The sequence below is a fragment of the Staurois parvus genome, unplaced genomic scaffold, assembly GCF_062004578.1.
Source record: "Staurois parvus isolate SC_StPar_1 unplaced genomic scaffold, SC_StPar_1.0 ptg000696l, whole genome shotgun sequence".
NCBI lineage: Eukaryota > Metazoa > Chordata > Amphibia > Anura > Ranidae > Staurois > Staurois parvus.
This window is the reverse complement of record NW_028318492.1, coordinates 3,369,710-3,386,780: the sequence shown is the minus strand read 5'-3', so window position 1 is coordinate 3,386,780 and position 17,071 is coordinate 3,369,710.

The window sequence follows — 17,071 nt, the reverse complement described above, 5'->3', positions numbered from 1 at the left end:
TTTATTTGCCAACAGATTGGAATTAATGTCCATCCAGTTCTGAGCTTTGCACAGTTCTGCACCACAGCACAGTCTGTATGGGCAACACTGTCTGTTAAGACAGAAAACCTGACTTTTTTTTGCTGCATTTACAGTAAGTAGCACTTACAGATCTTGTTCCTCCCACAGCCTGTGACTAGATAGTGAAAGAAGGAGCAGCATACAATCTTTCTGTCTTTCTGTTTTCAACAACTACAGGCGTACCTCGCTTTACGAACACCTCGGTTAACGTAATATTCAGTTTACAAATGAAAATCCATTGAAAATAATGCCTCGGTTTACTAATTTTTTTGCAATACAAAGTAAGTTTCCCCAGGATGCATTGCACCTGGGAGGTTATAGTGCCGGCCCTGTGCCTGAAAAAGTGTACTTTATAAAGAGTTTTGAACAGATAAAACTTTTTTTTACTTTTTTCTGACCTCTGGAATGGATTAATTGGTTTTCAATGCATTTACAAGTTTTTTTTTAATCATGTCCCTGTACAGTATTTATGCCTTTAAAGGGCACTTTATAAAGAGGTTTGAACAGATAAAAGACTTTTTTAAAACTTTTATTTCTGACCTCTGGCACGGATTAATTGGTTTTCAATGCATTCCTATGGGAAATCGCGTTTCGGTTTACAAATATTTTGCAATATGAAACGTTCCGGAGAACGCATTAAATTCGTAAACCAAGGTATGCCTGTATCAGCATTTTCTTTATTAGCACATGAGCACTGCAGCATGGATGAAAGGATACTTTTCCTGATTCTTTGTCTTCCAGAGTTCTGCTTTACAATGAATTGCAGCAGCAGCAGACAGTCTTTCGGTTTTCTCCAGTTATCAGCATGTTCTTTGTTAGCACATGAGCACTCCAGCACAGAAGAGAGGATACTTTTTCTGCTTCTTTGTGTCTAATCAGAACTCTGCTTCACAGTGAATTGCAAGGGGCAAAATCCAAGTCAAATTCCATTACTTATATTGCTTGCAAGTAAAAACTTATATTAAGTGACATAATATATTATTGAATACGGAGATGCATTAATCAGTTTCTTTAATATCTGTCTAGAGTTCCCAAGATATTGATTGCACTAGCCAGTAGCTTGTCACTGAACCACCAGCATTTTACATTTGCTTGCTAATGGGTGTGTGTTGTTTTTGTTGCTAAGACAGGCAATGGGGTGTGATGAAGGAATATAGGGTGCTGATGGACAGTTAGTGCACCCCTACTGCTAATAGGGATAAAGCCGATCACAAACATACTACTGTGTTACAGCTCTGCAGCAATGGAGATTGCCAGAATATGATTGGGCACCATGTGCAGCAGCATCAGTTGATGGTGATATAGCTTTGGATTTTAAATGAGATCTTAAAGAAGAGTTGCACGTGAAAAAAAAAAAAGTCAGCAGCTACAAAAACTGTCAAATACAGCCACTTACCTGTCCCTCGGTCCAGTGGTATCCTCACCATGGGTGGTTTCACTGGCTGTCTTTTGTCCCTGGCACCGGCATCTTCAGTGTGGGCACCCGGCTGTGACAGATTGCGGCTTCACAGCCGGGTGCCCACTGAGCATGCGCGAGAAGTGCTGAGCTTTGTGAATGGCCCCATAGTCTTCTGGGACCTGTCATATGTACCAGAAGACTACGGGGAGAGAGGGGAGGAGGACAACTTCTGCTTCTGATCTCCTAGGCAATCGCAGCGGAAGTGCGAGCGGGTATCTGCCAAATCCAGGTACCCGCTCCCCAAAGATGCCAATCCTTAATGGGGAGCGGGGGACAAAGGCTTTTAGGTGGAGCTCCTCTTTAACTGCTGAAAAGCAGCATGCAGTTGACCAGGGTCAGACTGAGTTAAGAGTTAGGTGCACTTGCTTCCAGGCTGGTGGCTTTGGTGCACTAACAATTCAGACACTCTTCCCCTTCAGACCACTGACAGAACAGTGGGATGCCTTGTCAGTGAAAGCTCAGTTTTTCACAATAACTTGCTCCCCATTCCGACTTTCAATCTTGCAGAAAAAAGAAAATATTGAAGTATTTCACCCACATTTCACTGGTGACTTTCTGACTTGTTACATGATCCAAGAAGCTGCAAAGGATATCAAGCATGGAAGACGTCCCATTGTCGCAGGCCAAGACAAATGGAGGTCTAAAGCAAAAACAGGTTACTACAGAAAAATAATCATTCACTGACCAAGAGTCCCACTAAATAATATTTTTAGTGAATACATAACTATTAACTGATTTATTAAATCTGTCTTTAATTCACCTTTAACGCAAATCTGTGACTGCTTACCTATAAATACGGTAGGCAAAGCCACATATCAGAAACAAAACCCAAAGACTAAGGACTCATTTACACTTGTGGCTGGGGGTGGCAAAAATGGGTCACCCATCCACTTCCCCCTAAGCTGCAAAGGCAACAGGCAGGGGGGAACACACGCTGCTGCAAAAATCATCCCCTCCCATCTGAACGGGGCTTCCCTGCAACAGTGTGAAATGCAGGGAGTTGTGGCATGGTGGTGTGAGTTTTTATGGGTTAAAACAGGCAGTGGAGAGGTGACATAATGCCTCCTCACTGCCTGTTAAACATCTTCTGCAGGGCAATCCACCATGGCTTGTACTTCAGAGGGCTAATGCTAATGTAAACTAGTCTTTGAGCTACATGCACTTTAACTAGCCTTCTGTGAATGGTTTATTTAAATACAGGAGAAATGATCTGGTGGGCATAAACAAACCTTATGTTTCCAAGATCAAACTCTTCTGTGTTTCAAGTGTTACTAAAGGTTCTGCTTAAATAAATAAATAACAAACATGTCATATTTATCTGCTCTGTGCAATGGTTTTACACAGAGCAGCCCAGATCCTCTTCTCAGGTCCTCCTCCAGTGCTCCTGGCTCCTCCCCCCTACTGAGGGCCCTAAGAGCAAGCTGTTTGCTCTGGGGCACTGGTGCATGCTTGCTCCCAAGCCTCCTCTGTGTTCATAAGCTGCCGCACCCTCCTCAATGGCTGTGATTGACAGCAGCGGGAGCCAGTGACTCCCCCTGCTGTGTCTCAGCCAATGAGGAGGGAGAAACCCAGGAGAGCCACTGCTCTCATGCAGATTGCTGGATCAAGATGGGGCTCAGTTAAGTATTGAGGGGGGCTAAGGAGGGACACTTAGGATTTTGGTGAAAAAACATTTACATGCATTTTCTTGTGTTTAGATGCATCTAATTTGCCCCTGAAAGCACAGAATTTTATCTTCTTAGGCATTAATTTACACAGGTGTACCTATCCTTACAGGCTAGCAAAGGGCCGTCTTTGCCTGCATGGGATGCACAGGTGTTCCATGCATTCGCATGCAGGCAGTCCCATTCATGTCTATTTGGATGAAGTGGCTATATGGACACAGATCCATAATTTTAACTTACTTTTAATCACCATTTTTACCAATGGATGTTGAATCAGTACAACTGCTTAATGCTGTATGTGTTGCTTTTAACATCAAAATATTATACCCACGCTGTAAGTATGTGTGCTTGCATGAATGTTAGTGCAAATATTTTATTGGGTGGTGCCGCATGGGCAACAAAGCCTGTATAACCAGTTCTGCCTTAGCAGCCAAAACAATGAGAGTTATCTGATCCTCAGCAAGGTGTAAAAAAATGAGTAAAAAAGGTAAATCATTTACATGCACATACATGAACATGCTGACATTCTCATGGCTCTGATTGGTGAAAATGAAGAAGGTAAACATTAAGCAGTTATTTTCTTTTTATTCAAAATGAAAAGTTATATAATAACGTGAGTGTGTGTGCATTAGTAGAGTCCAATAGAATCAAATCAATATGATCATTTATTTATAAAGTGCAAATATATCCTACAGCTCTATATGGACAACGCCTAAACGGCATAGCAGGTAGATTGAAACATCAGCATGCTCCTGTAAATACAGGCAGCTTGTGACATTTAGGATCCCCCAATCCATAAATAAAAAATCAACTGCAAAATAAAAATAAATACTACATTAATGTTCACCTTAATTTTCAAAGAAGAATGGCATTATACTGTGTGTAGCCCATTTTAGCTGTGCAGGCATGTTTTGCAGATCTTTAACTGTCCCCTGGCAGTCTCCTCTTCTTTCCACTGCAACCTATTACAGGACAAGCAACAGCAGCATGTGCAGCCAGGGGGAAGAGATTGCTGGGGGAAATGAATGAGGATAGTTCTTCATACTGAGCTTACAAAGGTAGAAATAATTTTACTTACAGGTCACTTCTGTCATATGAAATGAATAGTTTTGGATATAAATCTTTGTTAAAAGAAAGTCATATACAATTATCATTCTGGTTTCCTCCCCCTAGCCCAGCAATGGGCAAACTACGGCCCGCGGGCCGTATACGGCCTGGCGGACCTTTTAATCCGGCCCGCGGAGCGTGATAAAAAAAAACAGCCAGGGCAGGCAAACATTGGCTGTCAGGATGTGTGTAGGCGGGGCAGCATGACGAACGTGAGGGGAGCTAGGCTCCTCTCACAGTCCACCCGGAACCGGAACGGCGCAGGAACACGGCGAGAGGAACGCGCGGAGCAAAGGTAAGTAAATTGACACAGGGGGGACTTGGCTTACTACTTGGGGGGGAATAGTACTATGGGGGATGAAATACTATATGAGGGATGAATTAATATGGGGGATGAATTAATATGGGGAATGAATTACTATAGGGGGGATGAATTACTATAGGGGGGATGAATTACTATATGGGGGATGAATTACTATGGGGGATGAATTACTATGGGGGATGAATTACTATATGAGGGATTAATTACTATGCTTACTATGGGGGAATATTACTATACTTACTATGGATGGCATGGTAGTGGCTGGGCCGGCCAGCAGCTAGTGGGGGGCATAAAAGTTTTGTAAAATAACTCTTTTTATGCTTTTCTACCTTAAATTAATCTAAACATTTAATGTTACAAATTTTAATTTAATTTATATTAATTCACACATACACATCATTCATCTACTCTTGGTCCGGCCCCCGGGTCCAATATATGAACCCATTGCGGCCCTCAAGTCAAAACGTTTGCCCACCCCTGTCCTAGCCCCTTTGAGCACAGTCTCTTGCTTCCACCTCCAACCCATCTCCCAGTACGGCCCTTTTAGAAAATATAGAACCAAATATTTTGTGGTGCTAAGGACAGTAACTTGTATGGAATGTGCTAACAAAATAGTAGAATAGATCCCTGGCAGCCCAAAACAATAAATCCCCCCAAGCAAAAATTTACCCCCCCTCGCACCAATATACCCCCCCAGCAATAATAGACCTCTGCCAAAAACAATAGATCTCCCAACAACCAGCATCATAAGACAGTAGATCCCTCTCAGAAACATAGACCCCGCCCCCCACAAGCAGCAAAATACCCCCCATCAGCAACAATAGATTCCCCAATGACTACAGATCCCCTAGAAGCTAGCATCAATAGACCTTCCAGCACTCCCCAGCACCCCTTACTATTGCATACATTCAGTGATGAAGGTGCTGGAACTACATTACCCCACATTCCCGTTGAAAAAAATCCTTGCCTACAACTATAGTTCATTTATTTTAGTTGGCATAGGTTTCTTTAAATTGAACCTGCCATTGTCGAAGTTTGCACACTAGGCGTTTAGCCCATGTGCTTCCAATTGCAGCATTTTAGTTCACCCAGGAGGCACAGATGCAGCAGCCAGCCATGAGAGGCTGAAATACACTGCAATTGGATAGAGCTGAATGCTGTACTAAGTGGTAGTTATGTTTAATGCCATATATTCCGAGGTGCATATGCTCGTAATGAAGGTATTCTGCATTCTTGGCATATGTCTCTGAATGCATAGAGGCCTAACCATGAATACCAGTCAGTACAGTTTTCAGCCTGGTCCAGCTGCAGCATATTTCAGGCTGTTATAGACTCTGATAGGTTGCAGGTGGTGATGCTGGGCCCTGCATCTGTACTCCCAGACGCACTAATACACCAGGATTGGGTGCGCATATTCTAAATGCTTAGGCTATTTTAACACTGAGGAGTTTTTGAAGCATTTTTGCATTAAAAAAAGCACCTGAAAAGCTCAAGAAAAATGCTTCCCTATCTATGTGAATGTATGTCTATGTATGTTTTCACACTATGGCGTTGCACTTGCAGTGTGGTGTAAAAACTCCTGCTTGCAGCATCTTTGGGACATGTTTGGTGAGTTAAAAAAATGCCTCTTCACAATGAAATCAATGGAAAACGCCTGAAAAGAGCCTGAAAAATGCCTCAAAAACACCTCTGGCAAAATGTTTTTTGGTGCAGTTTTTAAGTCACCTGTCTTTTAAAAATTCTCAGAGTGCGGCAAATATGCAGTAAAAATGCCTATGCATTTTTGCTGTGTTTTTGTGGCAGATCAGTACGAAAGTAGCCTTAGTGTGCAAGTCTGCTGCCATTAACTTCTTTGGGTGTTGTTAGCTGCCTGGATCTCAATTTAATCCTCTACCTTCATGTACTTGTTTTAGTTTAGCTATTTGTTTATTTGTTAAAGCCAGAAAATGACCATGAAAATCAGAAAACTAATAACTTTCAAAAGTCAGCCATGGCTGCACCCATATTTTATAAAAGAATATTTAAGCAATTTAATGCTACGTCTGTTGTACATAACTACAGCAGATAAAATGCCTAACACCAGGAATATTTGCTAGCAATTTCATTCATGACAGATGTCTCAGTAACTTGTCTGCATGCCTAGACTGTACTGCATTTTAAAGTGTAACTAAAGGCAAAACTTTTTTTAAAAGTTTTGGATAGAGTGGATAAATTAGAACACCTGTAATTTTTTACTGCTGTCTCTGCCGTTGTTAGAGAGATCTCTATTTGTCCTCTTTACCGTTTTCATCTATATAATGAAAGCCTATAATATGTCAATACCTTTTCATAGGATACTTGAATCTGTTATGTATTGGTCTTAGTGGAATTTTATTTCTATGATCTTCATAGCTATGTTTTTGCATTAACAGTCGAGATTAGGAGATGTCACTGTATTTAAAGCTGACTTCTGGAGGTATGGATTTTTTGTTTTCCATAGTTATGTTAGTCCAGCTTGGACCAATGTTGAGCTGGGTATACACTGTGCATTATTTTTGTTCAAATAGCAGGCTGAACTTAAAAAACTCACATATCCTTGCATCCATACAACGAAGTGGATGCAGGGATCTCCCCTATTGTATTCTGACTCTCCCAGTCAGAATACACTGATCAGCCCTGGGCAGCTGATCAAATGCTGGTTTTCCAGTGGGACTATTGGACAAAAGCTGGTCTAATGATTGGCTTCTGTTGAACAGACAGGCTACACACAGATCAAAATTCAGCCAGTTCCCCCTGAACCACCCAAATTTCAATACTTGTATACCCAGCTTAAGTATGCAAATGCCATACCTGTAGGATCACTGTAGAGATCACAACATCACCACCCTGCCTTTCCATGGGCCCTGAAAGACAGTAGCCTTCTCTGTAGTAGTAGCAGTGACTGCTACAGTGGTTCTACACTTCCACAGAGGTCCCAGGGGTATTGTATATGCATAATTACATTGTTCCAAGATGGACCAATGCAAAAATGCAACAAAATCCATACCTGGAATTCAGATTTAAATATTTTCAGCAAAATTGCACAGTGTAATGACAGAGTTATACCCTTTGACCTTTGGAGCTGCAAGTAAAACAAAACAAAAAAAATTAGCCCATAATACTAAAGCACTACAAACCCATTACTCTAATAACAAGTAATTATAGAAAGGAATGCAGAGGGAACACCTCATGAAAGAAGCATAAGAATACAAATATTTTATCTCTACACTTAATCTTATTTAGGAGAAAAGTGGTCAGATGTAACACACTTTAACATTGAATCCAGTTACCAGGCTAAATCCTTTGTAATGTTTGTTATGCAGTAAAACAGTACCGCTCTAATGCTCCAGAAGGTTGAGATCTGTGGCAGGTAATACTGTATGCTGTTGGTCGGGATGTAAGGCTCATCAGGCTCAGCTTAGACTACAAGAAAATGGCGCATGTCTGCCCACAGGATCAGCAAACTACAAAGCTGAGATAATGAAAGATGATGAGAATTGGCTTCAGCTCAGTTCTACACCCATAGAAGTGCTTCTATGAATAAATCCTACATGGGTGAAGTTCATTGGGAGGGTTCTTCTATGCCTGAAGCCAATTCTCATCTTTTACTATTTCAGCTTTGCAGTCTGCTGATCCTGTGTGTGGTCGAGCACCATTTTCTTGTACTCTGAAACCTTTATAAACCTTATTAAGTCTACTAATTGGTGAATCCATAAACAAAAAGCAGGATACGACACAATGTTTCGTTTTCTTTTAAAGTTCTCCTTTAAAGTATATGTAAAGCCAAAGCTTTTTTTTTCCAGAAAATAGGGATTCAGATAGGGAATGGTAAAAACTCTTGTCGAGTTCTTTTGTTTTGCCTTATGTTTCTCAATTAATAGATTTGATTGTAGTCTTTTTCCTGTCCTGCAGACACAACAAGAAATGAAAAGGAAGATTCTCCAAAGTTTAGGGAAATCCCCTCTAAATCTGGATACACATGTTGAGTTATTTTTTGTTCAACCAGTGGGTTGATAGTAAAAAAATATAGCAGATTCCTGCATCCACACAATGATGCGGATGCAGGGATCTCCCCCGCTGAGACATTGTATTCTGACGGGTGGGATTTTCACCGATCACCGCTGCAGCCATTGGTTGCTGATTGAATGCTGGTTTTCCAGCATGAGCATTCTACAGAGGCCAGTCGTTAGACCAGATTCTGTTGAACAGACACATGTTCAGAAGGAACCTGATGACTTTCAATGAGTGTAAGCCCAGCTTTAGACAGTTTTCACTGAAACACGTTTCTACAAACAGAAAGATTTTTGTTCTAGTGACAACTAAAAATGTGGGATTTTCCTTTATTGTCATCTCCCAGTAACAATGGTCACCAAGACAATCAGAGGGCAAATGCCCCCAGTGAGGGCACAGACAAAGAAAGACCTAACAAGGTCCTAACCCCTCATTACTTTTGTCATTATTTCATTAGATACAGTGCCTTGAAAAAGTATTCATACCCCTTGAAATGTTGCACATTTTATCTTATTACAACCAAAAACTTAAATTTATTTTATTGGGATTTTATGTGATAGACCAACACAAAGTGATACATAATTGTGAAGTGGAAGGAAAATGATAAATGTTTTTCAACATTTTTTACAAATAAATATCTGAAAAGTGTGGAGTACATTTGATTTCAGCCCCCTTTATTCTGATACCCATAAATAAAATCTAGTGGACCCAATTGCCTTCAGAAGTCACCATTAGTAAATAGAGTCCACCTGTGTGTAAATTAATCTCAGTATAAATACAGCTGTTCTGTGAAGCCCTCAGAGGTTTGTTAGAGAACATTAGTGAACAAATAGCATCATGAAAGCCAAGGAACACACCAGACAGGTCAGGGATAAAGTTGTGAAGAAGTTTAAAGCAGGCTTAGGTTATAAAAAAAATCCCAAGCTTTGAACATCTCATGGAGCACTGTTCATTCCATCATTTGAAAATGGAAAGAGTATGGCACAACTAAAACCTTCCAAGACATGGTCATCCACCTAAACTGACAGACTGGGCAAGGGGAGCATTAATCAGAGAAGCAGCCAAGAGGTTCATGGTAACTCTAGAGGAGCTGCAGAGATCCACAGCTCAGGTGGGAGAATTTGTCACAGGATGTGCATTCCACAAATCTGGCCTTTATGGAAGAATGGAAAGAAGAAAGTCATTGTTGAAAGAAAGCCATAAGAAGTCCAGTTTGCAGTTTGCCAGAAGCCATGTGGGACACATCAAACATGTGGAAGAATGTGCCATGGTCAAATGAGACCAAAATTGAACTTTTTGGCCTAAAAGCAAAATGCTATGTGTGGCAAAAACCTGGCACTGCACGTCACCCTGGACACCCCATCCCCACCGTGAAACTTGGTGGTGGCAGCATCGTGTGGGGATGCTTTTCTTCAACAGTGACAGGGAAGTTGGTCAGAGTTGATGGGAAGATGGATAGAACCAAATACAATCTTAGAAGAAAACCTGTTAGAGTCTGCAAAAGACCTGAGATTGGGGTGGAGGTTCACCTTCCAGCAGGACAACAAAGCTAAACATACAGCAAGAGCTAAAATGGAATGGTTTAGATTAAAGCATTAGTTAGAATGGCTCAGTCAAAGTCCAGACCTAAATCCAATTGAGAATCTGGGGCAAGTTTTGAAAATTGCTGTTCACACATGCTCTCCATCCAATCTGACAAAGCTTGTGCAAAGAAGAATGGGCAAAAATGTCACTCTCTAGATGTGCAAAGCTGATAGAGACATACCCAAAAAGACTTGTAGCTGTAATTGCAGCAAAAGGTGGTCCTACAAAGTACTGACTCGGGACCTGAATAAAAATGCACGCCACACTTTTCACATATTTATTTGTCAAAACATTTGAAAAATGTTTATCATTTTCCTTCCACTTCACAATTATGTGCCACTTTGTGTTGGTCTATCACATAAAATCCCAATAAAATACATTTACGTTTTTGGTTGTAACTTGACAAAATGTGGAAAATTTGAATACTTTTTCAAGGCACTGTACCCTTCAAAGCCCAATTCGAAGCAAAACTTTTTTTTGTTCCAGACTGGGGCAGGTTTTGAGCCTCTGTAAGGTTTTTTTTGCTCTCTTTCCCTACTGGGGAGATTCACATTTACCTAATGGGCACTCATAAATTATTCCCTAAATGTCTAAGCTATGCATGAGATACATTTTTTTTCTGTCTACATATTGTTTGAATTCATACAACATTTTATCTTGATTGCAGATGATGTTTGTTTATAGGAATGGGTTTAACAACTATTAACAAGAATTGTTTGTTTTAATCTGTATTTTAGGATTCTAAAGGTCTAGATAAAACTCAGTTAAAATCCATTGCCAAAAAGCTAGTCAACTCAACAGTGAACACACCTATTAGCTGAGTTATTAACAAGGCTTTGTACTTTGTAATCTCTTGTTGTCATTGTCAAGAGGACATAAAGAGACAACCTAATGGTAACTAGCAGGAAAAGTGATTCTATCGTAAAACAAAGCCATCCCATGTTAAATAACAGAACAGTGTTGTAGAGTGGACTGATACAAGGTACAGATTGCTTTTATTTTATTTTTTTAATTCAAACTGGGGGAGATTTACTAAAACTGGAGCACTTAGAATGTGGTGCAGCTGTGCATGGTAGCCCCTCAACTTCTAACTACAGTTTGTTCAATTAAGCTTTGACAATAAAACCTGGAAGCTGATTTTGTGCTCTCCAGTTTTAGTAAATAACCCCAACAGCTCTTTCCAAGTCATAAATTGGGATGACGTAATCTGCCTTGGTTTGCCAAACCTTGCTTCATGTTTAAAGTTTGTGAAGCTCCAGTCTATGGGGAAGGGGAAGGGGAAAGAGGCATGTCTTATTATTCAATTTTGCCCAGAAGGCTTAATAAGAAATCTATTGTCGAACAAGCAGCCTGTCATGGAGGACATGTAGCTCAGCCAAAATCAAAGTTGAAGTTTTGTAAAATATTTTTTAAAGTACCAACACCAGGGTCCGTACGTTCATTTTATCAAATCTCCAAATCTCTGGCCCGGTACCCCAGCAGCTGTGATCTTTCAGTACTGTGGGGGTTAATATGAGGCTGGACCTCTCACAGGCACCCATCTAAAGTGCCATCTATGCCTTCCTTTCTGCCTCTACCCCTGTTCTATTCATAAAGGTTGTGCTATTGTATCCATAATGAAAAGCACTCTATTAAAGTATGATTAAAGGCAAAACTCTTTTTTTTAGTTTTGGATAGGGTGGAGATGGTTTAGAAAAGCTGACCATTTTTTTTGCAGTCTGTGCCCCCGTTTTGGAGATTCACCCTCTCTATTTGTCCTGTTTACATTATTATTGAAAGTGAAAGTAAAAGAAACCCCACATTTTGGGTTGTCCCTAGAAAACTAAGTGGAAAGTTTCCATTGCAGACACTAGCTCTGGAGACCTGGGGGGACCCCAAGGAATTCCTTTAATTTGCAGGGATTATCTCTCCCTTCCTGTTTGGGCAATGGGACAGGAAGTAAAAGGAAATCTGCCAATAAACTGACATGGGTTATAACCCTTTCTTACTCTATCAAAAATGAAAAAAAAAGTTTTGCATATAGTTCTATTTAATGGAGGATGACTGAAAGAAAGGTCCGTCTCTACTATGCTGGTGCTGGTGACTATTATCATTGGGACAGAAAGTAATAGCAAACCAACATTTTTGAGCTGTCATTAGAACAGTAGTAAAGGTTAAATCTTCCAATGTAGACATCCATAGCAATGGCAACTGTCTAAGTGCCGATACACATATAGTAGTATCTCACAGAAGTGAGTACACCCCTCATATTTTTGTAAATATTTTATTATATCTTTTCATGTGACAATACTGAACAAATGACACTTTGCTACAATGTAAAGTAGTGAGTGTACAGCTTGTATAACAGTGTAAATTTGCTGTCCCCTCAAAATAACTCAACACACAGCCATTAATGTCTAAACCGCTGGCAACAAAAGTGAGTACACCCCTAAGTGAAAATGTCCAAATTGGGCCCAATTAGCCATTTTCCCTCCTCGGTGTCATGTGACTCGTTAGTGTTACAAGGTCTCAGGTGTGAATGGGGAGCAGGTGTGTTAAATTTGGTGTTATTGCTCTCACTCTCTCATACTGGTCACTGGAAGCTCAACATGGCACGTCATGGCAAAGAACTCTCTGAAGATCTGAAAAAAAGAATTGTTGCTCTACATAAAGATGGCCTAGGCTATAAGAAGATTGCCAAGACCCTGAAACTGAGCTGCAGCACGGTGGCCAAGACCATTCAGCAGTTTAACAGGACAGGTTCCACTCAGAACAGGCTTCGCCATTGTCGAGCAAAGAAGTTGAGTGCACGTGCTCAGCATCATATCCAGAGGTTGTCTTTGGGAAATAAAAGTATGAGTGCTGCCAGCATTGCTGCAGAAGTTGAAGGGGTGGGGGATCAACCTGTCAGTGCTCAGACCATACGCAGCCTACTGCATCAAATTGGTCTGCATGGCTGTCTTTCCGGAAGGAAGCCTATTCTAGAGATGATGCACAAGAAAGCCCGCAAACAGTTTGCTGAAGACAAGCAGGCTAAGGACATGGATTACTGGAACCATGTCTTGTGGTCTGATGATACCAAGATAAACTGATTTGGTTCAGATGGTGTCAAGCGTGTGTGGCAACAACCAGGTGAGGAGTACAAAGACAAGTGTGTCTTGCCAACAGTGAAGCATGGTGGTGGGAGTGTCATGGTCTGGGGCTGCATGAGTGCTGCCGATACTGGGGAGCTACAGTTCATTAAGGGAACCATGAATGCCAACATGTACTGTGACATACTGAAGCGGAGCATGATCCCCTCCCTTTGGAGACTGGGCCGCAGGACAGTATTCCAACATGATAACGACCCCAAACACACCTCCAAGATGACCACTGCCTTGCTAAAGAAGCTGAGGGTAAAGGTGATTGACTGACCAAGCATGTCTCCAGACCAAAATCCAATTGAGCATCTGTGAGGCATCCTCAAATGGAAGGTGGAGGAGCACAAGGTCTCTAACATCCACCAGCTCTGTGATGTCATCATAGAGGAGTGGAAGAAGACTCCAGTGGCAACCTGTGAAGCTCTGGTGAACTCCATGCCCACGAGGGTTAAGGCAGTGCTGGAAAACTTTGGTGGCCACACAAAATATTGACACTTTGGGCCCAACTTGGACATTTTCACTTAAGGGTGTACTCACTTTTGTTGCCAGCGGTTTAGACATTAAAGGCTGTGTGTTGAGTTATTTTGAGGGGACAGCAAATTTACACTGTTATACAAGCTGTACACTCACTACTTTACATTGTAGCATTGTGTCATTTGTTCAGTGTTGTCACATGAAAAGTTAGAATAAAATATTTACAAAAATGTGAGGGGTGTACTCACTTCTGTGAGATACTGTATATGCGGGTTGGATGCACTTTTAACCACATCCAATCTGCATGACATCTGAAATAACATTGTTCCTATCTGTGCCTCTTCACATATATGAGGAGCACTGGCAGTGCAGATTTAGTGCTGTTTGAAAAAGAGTCTTGTCTGATTTCTGAGCAGTGTGGTCCGGTTCAGGTGCGTATTACAGGCTCATTGACTTCTGTGGGAACCCCTTCTGAATGGGAACCCCTTCGGGTGGACTCTCTCTTCAAATCCTGACCTGAACTGGACCTGAACCGCTGAATGACTGCTTTTCAATTTGCACTGAAACTGGAGCTGTCAAGCTGCACCACACATATATGAATCGGCACTAAGGGCCCATTCACACCTATCTATTGTGGTTCATTGCAGTAAAGTGTGCATTAACCGCTTCCCCTCTGCCTCATAGCAGAAATACTGCTACAGGGCAGCATGGGTGTGCTAAATCATGTATATATACACGATTTTGCATTTCCAGATAGGGGGCGTGCACGAGCCGCGTGCACCCTACCCGCTCCGGCATTTGCGGACTCGGATGTCAATCACTGCGTGCTGGCTGGTGATTACTCACCAGCACCCAGTGATCGCTGAGTATCACTGTGCATAGCCATGCAAAGCAGTGTGCACGAGCTGGCAAGAAGGAGAACTGTTTTGTTTAAAAACAGTTCTCCTCCCCGTCGGAGATCCTCAGCAATCACTGGGCAGGACCGATGATTGACAGCTGCGGCCGTGAATGGCGGCCAGGTAGGGAATGCGTGCATGCCCCCTACCCAGAAATGCGAAATCACGTATATACGTGATTTTGCACACCCGTACTGCCCTGTAGCAGTATTTCTGCTATAGAGTGGATGGAAAGTGGTCAATATGCATTGTTTAATTTACCACAACAGAACACCTAGGTGTAAATGGGTCATAAGAGGGAATCCCTTCACTTTCCTGTCACTTCTTGTTGCATATTTGCAGTAGCATCAAGAATGTATCTAATGGGACAAACATTTTGAAATATTTGGTATTTTGATAATACAAGAAAATGGCCTCTCGCAATTTCTTCAGGGAACTCCTTTTTTTCTTGCCCATAAACATGGAATGATTGTTGCACAATCTGGCTATTTTATGACAAGTTGCACAACAATCTCATGTTTATAGGCAGCTCAACACAAACCCCTTTGACTGTTCTTGGGGAATAAAGTAATTGAATAAGTTAGAAAACCAAAATGAGAGCAATGCCTTTCTACTGCAAATGTCAAAACATGAAAAAAAAACTTAATATCCCAGCATTTTTATTTATTGCTGAAGTTGAGCAAAAAAAATCTGCATATGGTACACTCTAATCTGTGTTTTTATGTGCCAGCTTTACAATTTATATTGCTGACCTGAAAAAAGTAGCTTTTTTTGTCCCTCAACAAAATTGGAATCTCAGTCAGACTATATAAAAGAATACAAAATCTGTTCTTGTATTTGTTCACATTGGTCTTATAATTAATTGTATTTTCAATATAAAAGTGTTTCGTTTGAAAAGGCTTTTTTCTATGTAACAGCCGGTCTGTTAAAAGTGCTAGAGTGGAATTCCCCGCATTCCAACCAGCCAGAAGGAGCAACAAGCTGTATTATGGCTAGGATGTTAATAAACAACTATTCCAGGAAGTAAACCTGAGATACATTATCCCTTTTTATAGAGCTTCTTCTACAGTTTCTGTGGCATATAAAGATTTACAGGTTTACAGCACATTTTAATTAATTCTTTGGGGACATTTATAACATCAGAAGAAAGGCCAACAGAAGATTTGGGCAAGAGGATATCTGAAAGTAGATTACAATGAATTATCACATCTGACCATATCTGATTCAAATATTGCCCTCCTCTCATTCCCAATGCAAGCAATAGAAGACCTATATATTTTTTTATAACCAAACTAATTTTATTGAGGATAAGTACCATGTACAAACATAGTGGCACAGCCATCAAATAAGGTGTAGTCAAAAAAGTATACAACAAAACGGATAATATAAAATTCAGGTAGTCTTCATACATAATGTCTTGATACCCAGTTGACATAGTGCGGATTTAGCAGATTGGATACAAGCTATCAACATTAGGAAAACATTGACCATAACATTTGGAATAGATCCCTTATCTAGGGATAATATGTTTCTATCATTATTATTATTATACAGTGTTTATATAGCAACAACAGTTCAATGGGAGACAATACATGAGACAGTACAATAACAACACAATGCGATACACGAGGGGTTCGAGGGCCCTGCTCCTTGAAGCTTACAATCTAGGAGGGAGGGGATAGTGGTACAGGAGGAATAGCTGTGGGGGATGGAGTGGTAGGAAGAGTGGAGGAGATCGGCAATTAGCAGAGGGCGGGGTAGGCTTCCCTGAAGAGGTGGGTTTTCAGGGTGTGCCTAAAGGAGAGGAGAGTAGGTGATAGTCTGATGGATTGGGGTAGGGAGTTCCATAGGATGGTTGATGCCCTGGAGAAGTCCTGGAGGTGGGCATGGGAGGAGGAGACCAGGGAACTAGAGAGAAGGAGGTCTTGTGAGGAGCGGAGAGGGCATTTTGGGTGGTATTTGGATATTAGGTCGGTGATGTAGTTTGTGGCAGAGTTATGGACACCTTTTACGTCAGTGTAAGCATTTTGAATTTGATCCGTTGGGTAATCGGAAGCCAGTAGAGGGATTGGCAGAGGGGGGTGGCGGAAACAGAGCAGTTGGTAAGGTGGATGAGTCTGGCCGCCGTATTCAGGATCGACTGAAGCACATAAGGGTTTGGTTGTGGCACATGGAAGTGTGGGACAACCTATAGAAAGGAGAAAGGGGTACAGGAAGTAAACCTATCTTTACCTTTGTTATATGAACTAGCTTGGAATTTAAAGGTGACAACACGCATTGTATATTTGATATCTAATACCTATAATTTCAGCATGGATATGACAATTTGTAGCACAAAAAAATGGAGGTAACCAGTG